General features: G+C 41.6%; 1 long non-coding RNA gene across 1 annotated transcript; it reads left to right on the forward strand.

Annotated features, from left to right (window-relative positions):
- The first annotated feature begins 10,800 nt into the window (after positions 1-10,800).
- LOC124293943 lies at positions 10,801-11,893 on the forward strand. Its single transcript, XR_006903808.1, has 4 exons — positions 10,801-11,022; positions 11,089-11,196; positions 11,338-11,542; positions 11,807-11,893. It is a non-coding gene; the product is annotated as an uncharacterized LOC124293943 (long non-coding RNA).
- Positions 11,894-20,484: the final 8,591 nt, after the last annotated feature.

Consider the following 20,484-nt stretch of genomic DNA (forward strand, 5'->3'; position numbering starts at 1 on the left):
TACTTGCCGTCTCTGCGTCAAATCTCGCCGCTTGCCCGTGTCGCGACTCAAAACCCATCAGCTGTATCTCATGTATTGTCTACTGTCTCGAAATCATGTATGTGTATAATCTATGTGTTCTCTCGCTCTGTAAAATCTTCACTCTCTGTAACGTTCTCTTGCGATACGGTCTGTATCGCCGCATCAAAACCAATAAAAATTCTCGGTTACTATTAATCATCATCTCTCTCCATCTCAACATCACTTTCGTTTCATTCACACTCGTTCTCGTCACTAATTCGCGGATCCCACGTCGATGATCCATATCTTTTTGCCATCTCTCTAAACAAAAGGAATGAGTTTCGAAGTATAATTCACTAATTATATATTTTTACCATTGAAGCAGAAATACAGTTTCACAGGAGAACCAAATATAAATGTATTTCTCTCTTAAATTTTCGGGAAATGGGCAGAGTACATGTTTATACTCATTACGTAACACGTGTCAGGTTCAGTACGACGCGCGATTGGCTGACACAATATTTTTCTACCTCGTCTTAACATGCTCTAGGAAATAAAATACGACCCGAATAAAGCAACATGAAAGATTTTATGCAGGCTACCAGCAGAACGACGCTATTCTAAAGCGCAAACATTGTTTCTATGAAACTCGTGGAATAAAAGTGACAAATGAAAATGCAAGAACCGCTGTTGCCACCGCACCCAAGCTTACGTACCGTCGCGTCGCGCCTTTATGCACGTAATACTTGTACATATTTACAAAGTTGAAAAGCATTTTCAAAGATGATGCAGACAGTTTTTTATCTGAATTAAAATTATTCGTTCAAGACGGTGGAGCATGACGGAGTGAAAAAATCACCCAAAGTGTTACGACAACTACGTGGCGACGCAGAATCCTCTCACCGTTATATTCATAAGTTCACTCGGGTCAGGTGCCGTCGGGTATCATTACGTATTAGGACTGAATAGATTTGAATAAATTTAGCTATATTTGAAATAGCACTTGCTTGTTACGAGCTGTAATAAATAGGTAATTGCATTAACCATGGCCGTCGGGATTCTTGTTGCCATTTGTTTCGATTACAGTAAATATGACTTTGCAGTAGATTTCAAAGATTTCAAACATTCAGGAACTATCTATCAACGTAGCAAAAATGGCCGTTCGTCCACGTATATTGAGTTACATCAGCAGTGGCTGGAAAGTTTTGAGAAACCTTGAGAGTTATTACGGGCGGCAAGGTAAAATCGTCTCTAAACTCGGAGCTTGATACCCGAGCATGCATATTTCACAATTTGTACCTAAGCAGTTACGACATAGTTGCAATAACTTTACGGAAATTCGCTAGACGATAATAAGATTGGTTGCGGTTGGTAGCCACACCGACGAAAACGGACCTAAATCAATGTCGGTAGATCAGCGCGCCGGTGGGATGCAAGGAGAATTTCGGAACGACGAATGCTGGCGAGTAGCCGAACTTGTTAAGGGATTAATTTTCTGGCGTTTGGTTATTGGGCCGCATTTCTGACCCGTTATGCGAAGTTGGACATAATCAGTGGTCTGCATCTCGGAGAGGCTGGAGTTTGGCAAAGCGTTTCTCCTCCAAGGTATAATAGTTGGAAAAGTTGGGGGTGATCGATGAGGCGCTGCCGTTTGTTTACCGTCAATTGGCTTGTACTTGAATGCGATCTCTGGCAACTCGGTGCTCGATTCAGCAATCCATTCAAATATCGCCGATAAAATTTTGAAGCGTGTCCATCGATGGATTTCTACGCAATCGGAGTGCGGACATTCGATGATCGAATTAGTGAAAGGGTTTCGACTGGGTTTAATTCGTCAGAAAAACATCCTCTCGAAACACTCCATCGCCCCATTGTTCTGCATATTCTCACTTCGTTAAGCGTACGCCTTGCTTACTTTGTAGTTGCTGCAGGTGTATGTATAGCTGTTCTCACTCGATAGAGATCCGATCTTGTACAGTGCCTGGGTGGCAGTAATGCATGCTGGCAAGTGTTCACGTAGCGGGGAATCTGATCTCATTAAGGTGCGTCATTAGGGTGTCGCCAAGTCATACAATGCCTCCGCGCTTCCGCCGCGTCCTCGTCTGGTCGGCCGTTATACTCTTTTTCACCGTCGTATGAAATTTACTCCGGTTTTCTTCATCCTTTCGTAATTTAACGCCGAGCTGAGATAACTACACGGAATACTTTAGACATTCTAACGATAGGAAAGGCTGAATAGAGAATTCCGTCGACGAGTGAGTTCGCGGTTACGTTTTTCACAATGTTATTTTTTACTCAACTCTTTCAACCGCCGCAGGCTCGTGGGGATTTGAAAATATATCTACGTTCCCGATATTATTACCAAGTGCTTGAAACCGGCTTCCAGGTTAGTTCGCCACGAACGAATTCCAGGGAATAAATGTGCTGGTAATACACAGAGTGTTATTCATTTCACCCCGGCAGCCAGACTTCATTTTGAATCGTTACCGTTGTGATGTTATGCCTCTTTTGAACAGTTCAACGAAGTTTTTGATCATAGCAACGAGTTCTGAGATTATTATTGAGAACTTGAACGTGAGCCAAGTCGTCGGTGTGGATAAGCGTCAGGGTTCTGGCTTGGTTGAAATCACGCGAAACAAAGCGTATCTTTGGGCAATTTGCTCGACAGAGAAAACTCAATTTCAGACTCTGTTGGCTTGTTTGTCGAAGTCGCATTCGCAGTCAATGAAACCCCCGCATGAAACTTTGGTGAAAACGAATCCGAGACTCGCTCAGTTTGGGCTGCAACAATCACTTGACGATTGTTGAAAAGATATACGTCGATGCACCCGCGTAACGTGGTTAATTAATTATTTCAATTCGCGCGCGAGATTCTTCGAGTAATAACGACGGCGTTAATCACATGCAATAATCCACGGCAGCTAGTCTGCTGGGGCAGAGACTCGGGTATAAGGAGATCGCGTGGACGCTAACCGGGAATAGATTAGGGTGCCCCACCTATACGAAGTTGGTTGGAAAACGGGGAACGGTATTCAACCGCTGTCTTAAGCGAAATTCAATAGCCTTGCTGAAATTAGGGATTTATTAAGCTCCGCGAAGCACCCTTCCTTTTTCATCCGCCATACTACCGATGCCGATAAAGTCTCGTTTCCACCGGACTGAATATCTTGACACCTACAACGCGGGATTTTGTACCATTCCGAGTTATCGCGAGAAATGAGAAAGGCGAGATGGGATTTTGGTCGAGTGGAAATAATATTAGCATTTTACTACCTGGATTTTCGTCGTATTGACGTCGCCCAGTCGTTTCTGGTGTGAACAGCCCCTAACGCCTTGCGCTCCGTTTCTCTGCTGCTTCCGTTTAATGCCTTCTCAACGGATCCAATATGATGGAATTGAACGATCAACGGACCTGAGAAAGAAGAAACGACCATTACTATTTGGTATTGATTTTCGTAAAGCCAATAAACTTTACTCCTGCCAATATTATACTGTCCTCATATCAGTTTTTTATACAAGGCATTTATACAAATTTGCAGCTGATGCTGAACGATTCCGCTACTTCTTGATGCACTTATCACTATCGATGACTGTCACTAGGCACGGTATCACAGAGAATTTGGCAACGTGAATTCAGCGGATGAAGTATTTCATCAGATATTTCAACCTTAATTGCGCTTTTCCGAAGCATTGCAGTTGCTAACATGTCTGAAATTTGACATGCAAATGAGACTGGGAAAATATTCTGAATATCCGATTCACCAGCCAACTCCAATTGTTATTTCGTTACGTAACATAATTAATGTCTAATTATAATGCGATCGCATCCGGATTCTGGCAGTAACGCGCTTTCTATAAAAAAAAAAAAAAAAAACAGTTTCACCAGGACGGTGCAGTGGCTGTATCAACGTCAGTTTCGTACGTAACAATGTAATTACTGTGCCAAGGGTAATTTGGCTCACGTTCTCGACTCAAGTCTTAGTTATGCATTGAATAATGCGTGAAAAAATTTTGTCGATCCAAGTTTTTCTCGTTGTGAAATGAAAAAAAAAAAGAAAATGGTTCGTTCATTCGCTTATTAACAAGTGGATAGGATATGTACGTATTATGAAGCAAGGAACTCTACCCGCACGCCGATGAACCGTAAACCGTGATAAAAATTTATTTTTGAGATGCAATGGAATTGATCGGTCAGCGGTTCTTCATCGCTTACCCAAAATGCGCATATCCTGTGTTCAAGCGTAACCTGGATACGCGCGCGTAACATCGACGTGTTGCCGAGATTCGTCGCGCGTGGCTTTGCTGGAGTTTCCAGTGCACTTTGCACTTTCCCTGCAGCAGGAAGAGCGCCGGAAGGTCGTAAGGGGCGGCGGGGGTCGTCGAGGTTAGGAGCAGAGCGCGGTAAACCCTTTCGGCGTGCATTAGCCACACCCTCGCGAAGCAAAGCTCCTGAGGGTTTAAGGAGCGACGGGGGGAGGGGGGCAACATGAGAAGCTGTAGTCAGTCAACATACCGCATCACACACACCTGCCCAAGTTCCCACCGAGACGGCATCAACCCGCTTCCTCTGCTGCGTCGTTCCAGCCTCCGAAGCATAACGTATACATGACGAAAAAATACCGTCACCATGCAATTACGTTTCTTTAATACTCCTTGTGTACGCGAAGGTAACGCAACGAGATCCCCGGGTTGTTCTGTTGGTAACCCAATGTGAAATTAAATAACTCACTTCAAAGTTTGAAGACTTTATGCGATTGCTGCCTAACCGGAATTTCCTGAATTTGGGCACAGATGCGACACGTTGTTTCAACCAGTGTTGAAGTATCGAACATTTCTAGAGATGGTGAGGTCGAAAGGAGCAAAAAGTGTGTGGAAGGGGAAAGTTTTCAACTTACGTAGAACCGATATCCTGGGAATCAAACAGTTGCATTCTATTCGGAGGGTACTCATGTTCGTGTGGAAAGAATAAATTATTGTATACCTGCGCTGTGTTGAAACTTGGTTTCGAGACCGCGTTTTCTACTTCTCGCGGATGTCTGAAGTGATATTTTGTGTATCCGGAATAATTAGGCCGAAAAATGAAAATTTATATCCTAAGTTTTTGTGTGATGATATCAAAGAGCTGAATCAGAGTTTCGAGAAAGAGGTCGCAATTTCTGCTCTCTCAGTGATTAGGAATTCCGAGAAGCCTTTGAATAAGCAAAAGGCTTTACTATATAAGTTACACGTACCTCATGTCTTTGGTAATGAAATACTGTGAAATTTTGTATTTAATTCAGTTGTTGACAGGGTGAGAGAGGCAGAAATTACCTGCGGGCGACCCTGGCGCCATTATAAAATTTCAAACTTTGCGCCGTAGAAAGTTTTCAAAAATGACAAGAAAGTTGTTCACCCTAGAAATTATCCATTCCATTTACTTTTAATTCCATCCAGTATTTGATGAAGTTGGGGCCTCTGCGAACTCTAATTAATGTAACAGCTTTCTCCGAGTACCTAATTCTCCTTCATAATATACGTGTGAATTTGAAAAATATTAAAAAACAAAGAACACTTTATCAGACAGTATTATTTCGTCTATGCAGAGTAAAAACGATTACCATGAAGTCGACTTACCTGCAGAGCTGCAAAGATTTCCGAGAAATGCATCAATCATCTTTGCCCTCTCTAACAGTTTTATCATTTAATCCACCGTGCTCGGTCCCTTTCATCACCCTGGCAGAATTTGCCGTTCTCTCTTCTACGTTTGCATCAACCATCCTGGCATTCTTTGATATCGCTATGGCGTTGCGAGTTTTGTACTGCGAGATTGCCGGATTCCGGGTAATTGCTTCGTAATAACTTTGCGGGATCGCGGAGAACCCGTGCTCCCGTTTTCATCCCTTCTCCACGCTCGCGCCGATCCCATTTCTGACCCTCTATACCACTTTCGAGATAACCGCGAGAAGATTCTACCGCAGTAGCTAATGCTTATTCCACTAACAATTAATACACGGTTGCTACTTCACTGCTCGTAATTCCCCGAGGTGGAGCGAACCAAATTGGGTCAGTTCTGCCAAGGGTCGCCGAACGACAAATAAGGTTGTAGCCCGTGCCTCACGATTATTATCAATTGAAGTTTACTGAAGCTGTGAAAATCATTTCCAAAACTGCGGAACTGTCTTCGGGCCTGTGCATCGTTTAAATCGATGCTTATAAAGCGGATGCCGGGATATCCGTTCACACTGACACCTGAGCCAGTTCTACTTGACGATCAGACTGAAAAGTTCTTTCTTCTTTGCCATGGTGTACACTTCAAGAAAGATTTGAGAGTCGTCAGCCAGGCTCACTTCCGTTTCCTGCTACTTCGTGAACCTGCATCATCCTCACCATGGAACTACGTGGCCTCTTTTCTCGCACTCGAGTAAACCCCCCTTATTACTTTATTTTTTGAATAATGTATGCTGTCTTCTTGAGCTGCCACATCGTCGCACAAGTCTTTTCCCGACTCCATTTCCTTCCTTCTAATTCTAACACGTGTAAAATTCTAGTTACTTGTGGAATATTCTCATTTCGGATGCTGAAATAGACAAATGAGCAAGAACGAGATCTGCGTGATGTTTAAGTTTATAATGTATACGCAACGTACCTATCTATTTTTTCCCTACGTTATGAAAATGGGTTACGTCGTGCAATACGTAAGCTGGAAATGTAGGAATGGTTTGACGGAGTCTGGAATTACATATTTTCGTTTTCTTAAATTGTTTATTTGTATTTCAATACATTCTAGTGATTAAAATTATGTACTTGCACGACTACACACGTTTCTCGTAATTTTTCTTCAATTTTATTTGAAACACGTTTCAAGTTCGTCTGTATGAAATTACCTCAATTGCTTTAGAATCTCAATCCCGGAACGTGAAAGAAAAAGTCTTTCAAATAAGCTTATTTTATATCTTGCGGGTATGGAAATGACGTGAATCATGAATACGATCTCACAAAATTAAAATATTTCAAAGAGCACGGCTCCCTTTTCAGAAATGTACTCAACCGCAAACTTGCTAAATAATGCACTGCTATAGTTGTTCGCTTAGGTAGGTAATATGATTTTTAACTTAATTTTCAACTTTCTAGTTAATTCCCAATGATAAACCAAGTACGTGAAATTTAGCAGTCCAATAACGACGTTGGACTTTTTTTCGCGATGAAAATACCAGGCTCAGGTTAATGTCAATAAAAGCTTCCTTAACCATACGCTTCGGAATAACCTTTACTCAATTATTCATTACCCCTGCTGATGGTTCTGACCATTTTGAATAACATCACTGTGAATGAATTTACGGTTAATAGAACGTTCTGCAAATGCGTAAGATCAAAGCGACATGTATGATAATTTTTATATACATATATTTCCAAATTGCGGTTTGATGAAAGTAATACGCCACGCTGATTGTCATGGCGGGAGGAAAGTATAATTTCGATCAACAAAAATTTCCCCGACACTAGAAGTAGCTGAAAGGATTCTGATGAATAGAATCCGATGGCTAGGAAGAGGATGTAACTTGTAAGACAAACTCCGAAATACAAGCGCTATCCGATCTTGGATCGGAGTTTTTATCTGCAAAACTCTGAATCCCTATAAATGAGCTCACCGGGATCTCGAAGAATGACCGTTAATTAATTACAGAGTCGTTCGGGGCTGCAAACATAATCTTGCCATAGTCATCCAAGTTGAACTCGAATCACAATTTATCTTTCATTGTAATTACAGAGCTTTTGTTGAAACTTTCCGAGAAATGAGACGACTGAAACTTGATCAACGGTTGATTTCTTGTGTTTTGTGAAAATTCATCTTCTTGCTGCTCACACTGGCGATGTTGATAAATCGTTCTCTCCTCATCCAAGATTCATCAAACATTAAGCCACCAGCTGCTCTACCTTGTTTGTCGAAACGTGACGTCTTTCTTCAAATAAGATCCAGACAGCAAATAAATAAGAATACTGAACCAACAGCCATTCCCAGTTCTCTTTTATCCCACCCTGCAAAATGACTTACGTAACTTCTGTCTTACGCGTGCCAACCGTATGATTACGATTTTCCATAGAAAGAGTAGTGATCTTTACGGGCGTTACTCGATTCTATAACCCCATTACGGCGAGGCACCGAAATTATTATTAGTGTATGACAGTCAATCAGGGTAATGTACAGCAGTTTTCTCCGTCTTTTTGTTTCTTTCGCCGTGCCCCCGTTCTCCGAACGTTCCGCTTCATATAATGCCTGATTTATTGCGGAACTTTCATATTCAAGCCCCTGTTACGCTGTTACCGCGCTGTTATACATCGTTCCTTGTATGCCACCCACGTAAGCCAAGCAACTCGCGTAGCACGAAGGGCAGCCCTAGCCTCGGCACTAACTCCGACACATCTAGGGCGCAGGAAATGTCTGCAAGAAGTTTTCAACGTCCGCCACTCAAGGATTGTTCAGAATTTGCCACCCTCTTCTATACATCCTTGAGAATTTAGATGAAGCTGTAGAACGGAATTGAAAGCAACTGTTGCTTGTTCAATTGTTTCTCCTACTCTCGAATACGTCTGCCTCTATTTTCTTTCCCAAAGAGGAGAGCAAACTTGACGCAACTACGAAGCTGCGCTCGCGACATCTTGAGACCACTGAAGCCCCCGGTCTGACGATATTCTGCTACAATTATAGCTGCAAGGAATTTCGTTAGCTTTGGAAGTTATTAATTAATTCGAATTTCTGCATTTCACTTATTGTTCGGCTGATTTTCATTTCATTCAAGGAGACAATAATTTTTCCGAGCGGGTACTTTTCAGGTATCGCAAGTGATCACAGATGAAATCGTTTACATGACGCGAGTATATCTAACGTGATTTCGTATTGACTGTGAGTAATTGATCTCAGCTGGTGTTTTCAATCGAAATGAGTACAGGCGGCGACGGTGAAAAGGAATCAGGGAGGAATAAAAAGTAGAAAATAGGAAAGAGGATAAAACCGACGATGCGGAGGAATGGAAAGTGACGTGAGGAGGATGACTGAGGGCGGGCCGTGTAAACACGACGATGATTGATGAGAGCGCAGCCTCTAAGAGAGCTTCGAATACTGACGGAGTCTCGACGAAGCGACCCGCATAAGCGCGTCCTTATAATGCGTCGTGGCGCCAAGGCTACGTGGTGGTTGACACAAGGCGGTATACGCGACGAAATTCTTATGGGCCAACTTCGAAGGGGTTGGTTAACTTTAAATTGATGCTTTATCGATACCCTTAAGCAGTACCCCGTGCACGCGGAAGTTTGATTGATAGAATGGCGCTGAGCCATCCGTGACACAGGCTGCACACGTACGATAAGATTATAACCATAAGCAGACGATAAGTTATAGATCTGTGCATAGGAGACACGCGATTACTGAGTTGAAACCAGACGGGAATCGAAGGAAGCCTGAGGCTGCTCGAGGCTTGTCAAATATCTTATACGGCGAGTTATACCGAGGAGACAATGGCAAACGGATGCCCAAAGAGAATAGTCTCGGTGAACGTTTCATCTGAGAGCAGACAGAACAAGTGCAAAAAAGACGGAGGAAGGTGGGACAGAAAAAAGAAATATATAATATATATATATATATGTATATTATTGAACGATCCGCAGAAGCCAACGGGCCGAAAGCTCATGACATCGCTGAGAATCCGCACAATCATAAAAGTAGTCGGAGCAGAGTTCACGGCAAGTACACCGCGCTCCACCGTCGCGTATTCCTAATATTTATCTGAGATTTTTCGTGGCGCTGGATGCATGGAGATTTTATTTCGCCTGCCGGGGAGCGTAAAAAGTGAATTTAGTATCAGGTAGCGGTTGTGTGGCTTGCCTGGCACGGAGTAAAACCCGCGCGTGTATGCGCGCCTCGAGGCGAAGTCGAGTCAGACAAGTAAAGTCGTGCACAGTGTAACCGAAAGAGTTTATAGGCTTCCGTTTATACGTCTTTTGTGCAGTAATTTTTTTTCGATAAATCCGTGTTCACTGCGCGATGGGTTGCAGTCAATTCAATGCGCCACCGTACTTGATACGAGATAGAAAAATTGTCTCGGAAAAAAAAATTTACGGCCACTTTCTTCGTATATCTAGATGCAAGGCTTTCGTTCGTGAATTTTTTTATTTATAGTAAAAGGATTTGCAAGTTTTGATTGTAACAGGTCATAGCTGATAGTTGAAAAGAATTGTAAAGTGTGGAAAGAACCGTCGAACTAAAATAAGGAGAATCAACGATCAGGTGCCGTCACCTTGAAGAGATTCTCGATAACCGATAAGGTTCTCGAAGGTGATCTGAAATCATGGAGAACGATTTAATTGATCTCACGTGAGCTAGAATTGAACGCAGGATATATTCCAAATGGTGAAATATTTCTTTTGCCATATACATTCGTCACCGATAGTTGAAAGGATCAGTTCCGAAATTCAGACAATGTAACGCATCGAAACGTTCCAAATGTTTTCCGATCACATCGTCATTAAATTAAATAACATGTTCTGGATCTTGTGGCTTTGGGAAGCTCGAGTAGCCTGTAGCACGGATTCTGATTTTATTTGACTTTCGCAGTAGGGATGTTTTCGTATTTGTCCAAAACAAGGAAAGGTACCTGGTATGCATGATATTGCACCCCACAGCAATAACTTTGCTAATATAGTTTTATTTGGATTTTCCAGAGCCGTATACCTCGTGCCACACATTCTCTCTGGAAGCATGAACGTTACGGTTGGCTCTACGCAAACAGAGCAATAGGGGAACTTTTACCGCCATGACAAGTCTCACGCACTCTGGCACAACCAGAGACAGTCCATGCCTATGCGATAGCAGTTTGGTATCTTCAAGGATGCGTGTGACATGGATCAAAATCGCAAGGGGAGAAAAGAAATAGCATCTCACACTTCAAGGTTACGCACTGTTAGGTGCGCGGTGAAGAGTCCGGATACCCTGATATCTGGATTGATATGTTCTCGTTTCAGTTGAACTTTGTCTGCGTGAAGAACGACGTAAGTTTAATCAAATTCTTCAATTGGAACATACGAACAAAAATTTTAATCATCCCACTGTCGCAGAACGGTAACGTTATTAGGTAACTCGTAAACTGAAGACTATATCTGCAGTCTAATGCTGACCATCGAAGGGCCTAGCCGCTTAAGTCGGGAATCGGCAGGAAAGATGAGGTGCGTATTTCTTGTCTGAAATGTAGAAACTAAAATCATTATACTTCATGGAACCAGAGTTTGGATGTTCGAATGTTCGGATGTTCAGAAAGTGACGTAACCCAAAATTTTTTTCTTCTTGACGTCATCGATCTAAATCAGCTAGTCGAATTCCTCAGTCTGGAAACAACCGTTCAGTAGAGCAGACGTATGAGAATCGCGCTCCGCAAATTTCGAGTACCTGGTTGTCTATCTCCTGGATCCTACGTTCCGGGGCCACTTTCTAGTGAAACTTGACTTCCAGGGCAAGCGCTTCGTGGTTCCTGCGCTCGAAGTCCGCTACCTGGTGGACAAGGATTTCTGCACGGTGAGCATAACATTTTTATGATATTTGATGGCAATTGAAATTATATTTTATCTAAAAATTTTTAAACTTGTCATGTTGACAATAAATTATTTCAATTTATTTTTCGCACAAGCCCAAATTCAGTAGTTATCAATACGCTAGTGAAATTTTCTATAATTTTTTATAATTTTCTCATAATCTTTTTGGTAAAATGTGTGGATCAAGAATTATATTAATCCATACACAGTATTTTAGACGTGATCTAATACTGAATAAATTTATTAGTATTCGAAGTATAACCCAAGGTGGTTATCAGTGGTTGTTGGTGGTGGTTGAAGGTGGTTGGAGGTGGTCGTAGGTGGACGAGGAGGACGAGGATTTGTGGTCGGTGAATTTAACATTTTTATAATATTTGATAGCAATTGTAATTATATTTCATCTGAAAGTTTTTTACACTTGTCATGTATACAATAAATTATTTCAATTCATTATTCGCCCAAGCAGAAATTCAGTAGCTACAAATGAGCTAATAAAATTTATTATATCATTGATTAATTAACTATATTAATCCTTACAAAACATTTTTGCTGTGTTCTCATACTGGAAATATTTATTACTATTCAAGGTACATCCCGAGGTGGTTATCAGTGGCTGTTGGAGGTGGTTGACGGTGGTTGGAGGTGATCGGAGGCAGACGAGGAGGAGGACGAACTGAACTGAGTCTCAAAGCCCTGTTGACATAAAAGCAGCTATTCGATAGAAATTATAGTTTATAGTTTACACAGCCCATTGCATGATATTTCATTACAAATACATATGTTTCAATGTATTTAGGAATAATTTATAAAATATACGAAAAACTTGATGCCCCGGATCATCGTCGACTTTAACTTTTGAAATGTCCTACCATTTTCGAACACCTCCTACCTCCCCCTGCTACCTCCGACCATCAATGGCCACTTTCGACCACCCCCTATCACCTTTTGCCAGCGCCGACCACCTCCTAACATTTCCGAACACCTCCGACCATCCTATTTAGCTATATTACCAGATTAGCTACGATATGAAAAGAGAAGAATTATTCATTTCGAAATGGGATTCTATTCGACGCGCGCTCCATGTATTCCATAACATTAGTATTCATAATTATTCCAACAACTTTTCATTTGCTCTCTCGATCTTGAATTTTCATAGGCATAGAATCGAAACGTTGTTTTAGCTGGTCGCAAGTGAAGTATCTGCGTTGGGTAGAGGAGCAGAATTGTTTTTCGAAAAGTATTCGGATGGAAAAAAATTCAGAGTAACTGTAATACATCACGGATGCGTTAATTTTGAACGAGATGAAACGGATGCTTCGTATATGAGACAGTATTTAACGCTGCGTAGTGATTTAAAGACCTAGAAAGGTAATAGGGAAAGAAAGAACGACGTTTCTTGACATTTCGAGTTTATTTTAACACACATTTGAAAGATACGAGCGAAATTTTTCATCATCCAACTGTCGCAGAACGGCAGCGTTATTAGCCGACCCGTTCACTGAAGAATATATCTTCAGTCAACGGCTGACCATCGAAGGGCCTGGCCGCTTGAGTCTGGAATCGGCAGGAGAGATAAAGTGCGTATTTCTTGTATGAAATGTGAAAGCTAAAATCATTATACATCATAACATATCATCATACCTCATACATCATACATCATACATCGTACATCATACATCATCATACATAGTATCAAAGTTCGAAACCATAGTTTGGATGTCGGACGTTCAGAAAGTGACGTCACCAATTCAAAATCAGCTAGCCGAATTCCTCAGTCTGGAAACAACCGCGCAGTAGAGCGGACGGATGAGCGTCGCGCTCCGCAAATTTCGAGAACCGGGTTCTCAACCTCTCGGATCCCGCGCTTCGGGTCCGCTACGTATTTCGGATACCGGGTTCTCAACCTCCCGGATCCCGCGCTTCGGGTCCGCTACACGGTGAAACTCGACTTCCAGGATAAGCGCTCCGTGGTTCCTGGTTCATCTTTACAATAAATTATTTCAATTCGTTTTTCGCGCAATCCCAAATTCGGTAGCTGTCAGTCCGCTAATAAAATTTCTCGACTTCCAGGATAAGCGCTCCGTGGTTCCTGGTTCATCTTTACAATAAATTATTTCAATTCGTTTTTCGCGCAATCCCAAATTCGGTAGCTGTCAGTCCGCTAATAAAATTTCTCGACTTCCAGGATAAGCGCTCCGTGGTTCCTGGTTCATCTTTACAATAAATTATTTCAATTCGTTTTTCGCGCAATCCCAAATTCGGTAGCTGTCAGTCCGCTAATAAAATTTCTCGACTTCCAGGATAAGCGCTCCGTGGTTCCTGGTTCATCTTTACAATAAATTATTTCAATTCGTTTTTCGCGCAATCCCAAATTCGGTAGCTGTCAGTCCGCTAATAAAATTTCTCTACTTCCAGGATAAGCGCTCCGTGGTTCCTGGTTCATCTTTACAATAAATTATTTCAATTCGTTTTTCGCGCAATCCCAAATTCGGTAGCTGTCAGTCCGCTAATAAAATTTCTCGACTTCCAGGATAAGCGCTCCGTGGTTCCTGGTTCATCTTTACAATAAATTATTTCAATTCGTTTTTCGCGCAATCCCAAATTCGGTAGCTGTCAGTCCGCTAATAAAATTTCTCGACTTCCAGGATAAGCGCTCCGTGGTTCCTGGTTCATGTTTACAATAAATTATTTCAATTCGTTTTTCGCGCAATCCCAAATTCGGTAGCTGTCAGTCCGCTAATAAAATTTCTCGACTTCCAGGATAAGCGCTCCGTGGTTCCTGGTTCATCTTTACAATAAATTATTTCAATTCGTTTTTCGCGCAATCCCAAATTCGGTAGCTGTCAGTCCGCTAATAAAATTTCTCTACTTCCAGGATAAGCGCTCCGTGGTTCCTGGTTCATCTTTACAATAAATTATTTCAATTCGTTTTTCGCGCAATCCCAAATTCGGTAGCTGTCAGTCCGCTAATAAAATTTCTCGACTTCCAGGATAAGCGCTCCGTGGTTCCTGGTTCATCTTTACAATAAATTATTTCAATTCGTTTTTCGCGCAATCCCAAATTCGGTAGCTGTCAGTCCGCTAATAAAATTTCTCGACTTCCAGGATAAGCGCTCCGTGGTTCCTGGTTCATCTTTACAATAAATTATTTCAATTCGTTTTTCGCGCAATCCCAAATTCGGTAGCTGTCAGTCCGCTAATAAAATTTCTCGACTTCCAGGATAAGCGCTCCGTGGTTCCTGGTTCATCTTTACAATAAATTATTTCAATTCGTTTTTCGCGCAATCCCAAATTCGGTAGCTGTCAGTCCGCTAATAAAATTTCTCGACTTCCAGGATAAGCGCTCCGTGGTTCCTGGTTCATCTTTACAATAAATTATTTCAATTCGTTTTTCGCGCAATCCCAAATTCGGTAGCTGTCAGTCCGCTAATAAAATTTCTCGACTTCCAGGATAAGCGCTCCGTGGTTCCTGGTTCATCTTTACAATAAATTATTTCAATTCGTTTTTCGCGCAATCCCAAATTCGGTAGCTGTCAGTCCGCTAATAAAATTTCTCGACTTCCAGGATAAGCGCTCCGTGGTTCCTGGTTCATCTTTACAATAAATTATTTCAATTCGTTTTTCGCGCAATCCCAAATTCGGTAGCTGTCAGTCCGCTAATAAAATTTCTCTACTTCCAGGATAAGCGCTCCGTGGTTCCTGGTTCATCTTTACAATAAATTATTTCAATTCGTTTTTCGCGCAATCCCAAATTCGGTAGCTGTCAGTCCGCTAATAAAATTTCTCGACTTCCAGGATAAGCGCTCCGTGGTTCCTGGTTCATCTTTACAATAAATTATTTCAATTCGTTTTTCGCGCAATCCCAAATTCGGTAGCTGTCAGTCCGCTAATAAAATTTCTCTACTTCCAGGATAAGCGCTCCGTGGTTCCTGGTTCATCTTTACAATAAATTATTTCAATTCGTTTTTCGCGCAATCCCAAATTCGGTAGCTGTCAGTCCGCTAATAAAATTTCTCGACTTCCAGGATAAGCGCTCCGTGGTTCCTGGTTCATGTTTACAATAAATTATTTCAATTCGTTTTTCGCGCAATCCCAAATTCGGTAGCTGTCAGTCCGCTAATAAAATTTCTCGACTTCCAGGATAAGCGCTCCGTGGTTCCTGGTTCATCTTTACAATAAATTATTTCAATTCGTTTTTCGCGCAATCCCAAATTCGGTAGCTGTCAGTCCGCTAATAAAATTTCTCGACTTCCAGGATAAGCGCTCCGTGGTTCCTGGTTCATCTTTACAATAAATTATTTCAATTCGTTTTTCGCGCAATCCCAAATTCGGTAGCTGTCAGTCCGCTAATAAAATTTCTCGACTTCCAGGATAAGCGCTCCGTGGTTCCTGGTTCATCTTTACAATAAATTATTTCAATTCGTTTTTCGCGCAATCCCAAATTCGGTAGCTGTCAGTCCGCTAATAAAATTTCTCGACTTCCAGGATAAGCGCTCCGTGGTTCCTGGTTCATCTTTACAATAAATTATTTCAATTCGTTTTTCGCGCAATCCCAAATTCGGTAGCTGTCAGTCCGCTAATAAAATTTCTCGACTTCCAGGATAAGCGCTCCGTGGTTCCTGGTTCATCTTTACAATAAATTATTTCAATTCGTTTTTCGCGCAATCCCAAATTCGGTAGCTGTCAGTCCGCTAATAAAATTTCTCGACTTCCAGGATAAGCGCTCCGTGGTTCCTGGTTCATCTTTACAATAAATTATTTCAATTCGTTTTTCGCGCAATCCCAAATTCGGTAGCTGTCAGTCCGCTAATAAAATTTCTCGACTTCCAGGATAAGCGCTCCGTGGTTCCTGGTTCATCTTTACAATAAATTATTTCAATTCGTTTTTCGCGCAATCCCAAATTCGGTAGCTGTCAGTCCGCTAATAAAATTTCTCGACTTCCAGGATAAGCGCTCCGTGGTTCCTGGTTCATCTTTACAATAAATTATTTCAATTCGTTTTTCGCGCAATCCCAAATTCGGTAGCTGTCAGTCCGCTAATAAAATTTCTCGACTTCCAGGATAAGCGCTCCGTGGTTCCTGGTTCATGTTTACAATAAATTATTTCAATTCGTTTTTCGCGCAATCCCAAATTCGGTAGCTGTCAGTCCGCTAATAAAATTTCTCGACTTCCAGGATAAGCGCTCCGTGGTTCCTGGTTCATCTTTACAATAAATTATTTCAATTCGTTTTTCGCGCAATCCCAAATTCGGTAGCTGTCAGTCCGCTAATAAAATTTCTCTACTTCCAGGATAAGCGCTCCGTGGTTCCTGGTTCATCTTTACAATAAATTATTTCAATTCGTTTTTCGCGCAATCCCAAATTCGGTAGCTGTCAGTCCGCTAATAAAATTTCTCGACTTCCAGGATAAGCGCTCCGTGGTTCCTGGTTCATGTTTACAATAAATTATTTAAATTCGTTTTTCGCGCAATCCCAAATTCGGTAGCTGTCAGTCCGCTAATAAAATTTCTCTACTTCCAGGATAAGCGCTCCGTGGTTCCTGGTTCATCTTTACAATAAATTATTTCAATTCGTTTTTCGCGCAATCCCAAATTCGGTAGCTGTCAGTCCGCTAATAAAATTTCTCGACTTCCAGGATAAGCGCTCCGTGGTTCCTGGTTCATGTTTACAATAAATTATTTCAATTCGTTTTTCGCGCAATCCCAAATTCGGTAGCTGTCAGTCCGCTAATAAAATTTCTCGACTTCCAGGATAAGCGCTCCGTGGTTCCTGGTTCATCTTTACAATAAATTATTTCAATTCGTTTTTCGCGCAATCCCAAATTCGGTAGCTGTCAGTCCGCTAATAAAATTTCTCGACTTCCAGGATAAGCGCTCCGTGGTTCCTGGTTCATCTTTACAATAAATTATTTCAATTCGTTTTTCGCGCAATCCCAAATTCGGTAGCTGTCAGTCCGCTAATAAAATTTCTCGACTTCCAGGATAAGCGCTCCGTGGTTCCTGGTTCATCTTTACAATAAATTATTTCAATTCGTTTTTCGCGCAATCCCAAATTCGGTAGCTGTCAGTCCGCTAATAAAATTTCTCGACTTCCAGGATAAGCGCTCCGTGGTTCCTGGTTCATCTTTACAATAAATTATTTCAATTCGTTTTTCGCGCAATCCCAAATTCGGTAGCTGTCAGTCCGCTAATAAAATTTCTCGACTTCCAGGATAAGCGCTCCGTGGTTCCTGGTTCATCTTTACAATAAATTATTTCAATTCGTTTTTCGCGCAATCCCAAATTCGGTAGCTGTCAGTCCGCTAATAAAATTTCTCGACTTCCAGGATAAGCGCTCCGTGGTTCCTGGTTCATCTTTACAATAAATTATTTCAATTCGTTTTTCGCGCAATCCCAAATTCGGTAGCTGTCAGTCCGCTAATAAAATTTCTCGACTTCCAGGATAAGCGCTCCGTGGTTCCTGGTTCATCTTTACAATAAATTATTTCAATTCGTTTTTCGCGCAATCCCAAATTCGGTAGCTGTCAGTCCGCTAATAAAATTTCTCGACTTCCAGGATAAGCGCTCCGTGGTTCCTGGTTCATCTTTACAATAAATTATTTCAATTCGTTTTTCGCGCAATCCCAAATTCGGTAGCTGTCAGTCCGCTAATAAAATTTCTCGACTTCCAGGATAAGCGCTCCGTGGTTCCTGGTTCATCTTTACAATAAATTATTTCAATTCGTTTTTCGCGCAATCCCAAATTCGGTAGCTGTCAGTCCGCTAATAAAATTTCTCGACTTCCAGGATAAGCGCTCCGTGGTTCCTGGTTCATCTTTACAATAAATTATTTCAATTCGTTTTTCGCGCAATCCCAAATTCGGTAGCTGTCAGTCCGCTAATAAAATTTCTCGACTTCCAGGATAAGCGCTCCGTGGTTCCTGGTTCATCTTTACAATAAATTATTTCAATTCGTTTTTCGCGCAATCCCAAATTCGGTAGCTGTCAGTCCGCTAATAAAATTTCTCGACTTCCAGGATAAGCGCTCCGTGGTTCCTGGTTCATCTTTACAATAAATTATTTCAATTCGTTTTTCGCGCAATCCCAAATTCGGTAGCTGTCAGTCCGCTAATAAAATTTCTCGACTTCCAGGATAAGCGCTCCGTGGTTCCTGGTTCATCTTTACAATAAATTATTTCAATTCGTTTTTCGCGCAATCCCAAATTCGGTAGCTGTCAGTCCGCTAATAAAATTTCTCGACTTCCAGGATAAGCGCTCCGTGGTTCCTGGTTCATCTTTACAATAAATTATTTCAATTCGTTTTTCGCGCAATCCCAAATTCGGTAGCTGTCAGTCCGCTAATAAAATTTCTCGACTTCCAGGATAAGCGCTCCGTGGTTCCTGGTTCATCTTTACAATAAATTATTTCAATTCGTTTTTCGCGCAATCCCAAATTCGGTAGCTGTCAGTCCGCTAATAAAATTTCTCGACTTCCAGGATAAGCGCTCCGTGGTTCCTGGTTCATCTTTACAATAAATTATTTCAATTCGTTTTTCGCGCAATCCCAAATTCGGTAGCTGTCAGTCCGCTAATAAAATTTCTCGACTTCCAGGATAAGCGCTCCGTGGTTCCTGGTTCATCTTTACAATAAATTATTTCAATTCGTTTTTCGCGCAATCCCAAATTCGGTAGCTGTCAGTCCGCTAATAAAATTTCTCGACTTCCAGGATAAGCGCTCCGTGGTTCCTGGTTCATCTTTACAATAAATTATTTCAATTCGTTTTTCGCGCAATCCCAAATTCGGTAGCTGTCAGTCCGCTCATAAAATTTCTCGACTTCCAGGATAAGCGCTCCGTGGTTCCTGGTTCATCTTTACAATAAATTATTTCAATTCGTTTTTCGCGCAATCCCAAATTCGGTAGCTGTCAGTCCGCTAATAAAATTTCTCGACTTCCAGGATAAGCGCTCCGTGGTTCCTGGTTCATGTTTACAATAAATTATTTCAATTCGTTTTTCGCGCAATCCCAAATTCGGTAGCTGTCAGTCCGCTAATAAAATTTCTCTACTTCCAGGATAAGCGCTCCGTGGTTCCTGGTTCATCTTTACAATAAATTATTTCAATTCGTTTTTCGCGCAATCCCAAATTCGGTAGCTGTCAGTCCGCTAATAAAATTTCTCGACTTCCAGGATAAGCGCTCCGTGGTTCCTGGTTCATGTTTACAATAAATTATTTCAATTCGTTTTTCGCGCAATCCCAAATTCGGTAGCTGTCAGTCCGCTAATAAAATTTCTCGACTTCCAGGATAAGCGCTCCGTGGTTCCTGGTTCATCTTTACAATAAATTATTTCAATTCGTTTTTCGCGCAATCCCAAATTCGGTAGCTGTCAGTCCGCTAATAAAATTTCTCGACTTCCAGGATAAGCGCTCCGTGGTTCCTGGTTCATCTTTACAATAAATTATTTCAATTCGTTTTTCGCGCAATCCCAAATTCGGTAGCTGTCAGTCCGCTAATAAAATTTCTCGACTTCCAGGATAAGCGCTCCGTGGTTCCTGGTTCATCTTTACAATAAATTATTTCAATTCGTTTTTCGCGCAATCCCAAATTCGGTAGCTGTCAGTCCGCTAATAAAATTTCTCGACTTCCAGGATAAGCGCTCCGTGGTTCCTGGTTCATCTTTACAATAAATTATTTCAATTCGTTTTTCGCGCAATCCCAAATTCGGTAGCTGTCAGTCCGCTAATAAAATTTCTCGACTTCCAGGATAAGCGCTCCGTGGTTCCTGGTTCATCTTTACAATAAATTATTTCAATTCGTTTTTCGCGCAATCCCAAATTCGGTAGCTGTCAGTCCGCTAATAAAATTTCTCGACTTCCAGGATAAGCGCTCCGTGGTTCCTGGTTCATGTTTACAATAAATTATTTCAATTCGTTTTTCGCGCAATCCCA

The sequence above is a fragment of the Neodiprion lecontei genome, chromosome 4 (genome assembly GCF_021901455.1).
Source record: "Neodiprion lecontei isolate iyNeoLeco1 chromosome 4, iyNeoLeco1.1, whole genome shotgun sequence".
NCBI lineage: Eukaryota > Metazoa > Arthropoda > Insecta > Hymenoptera > Diprionidae > Neodiprion > Neodiprion lecontei.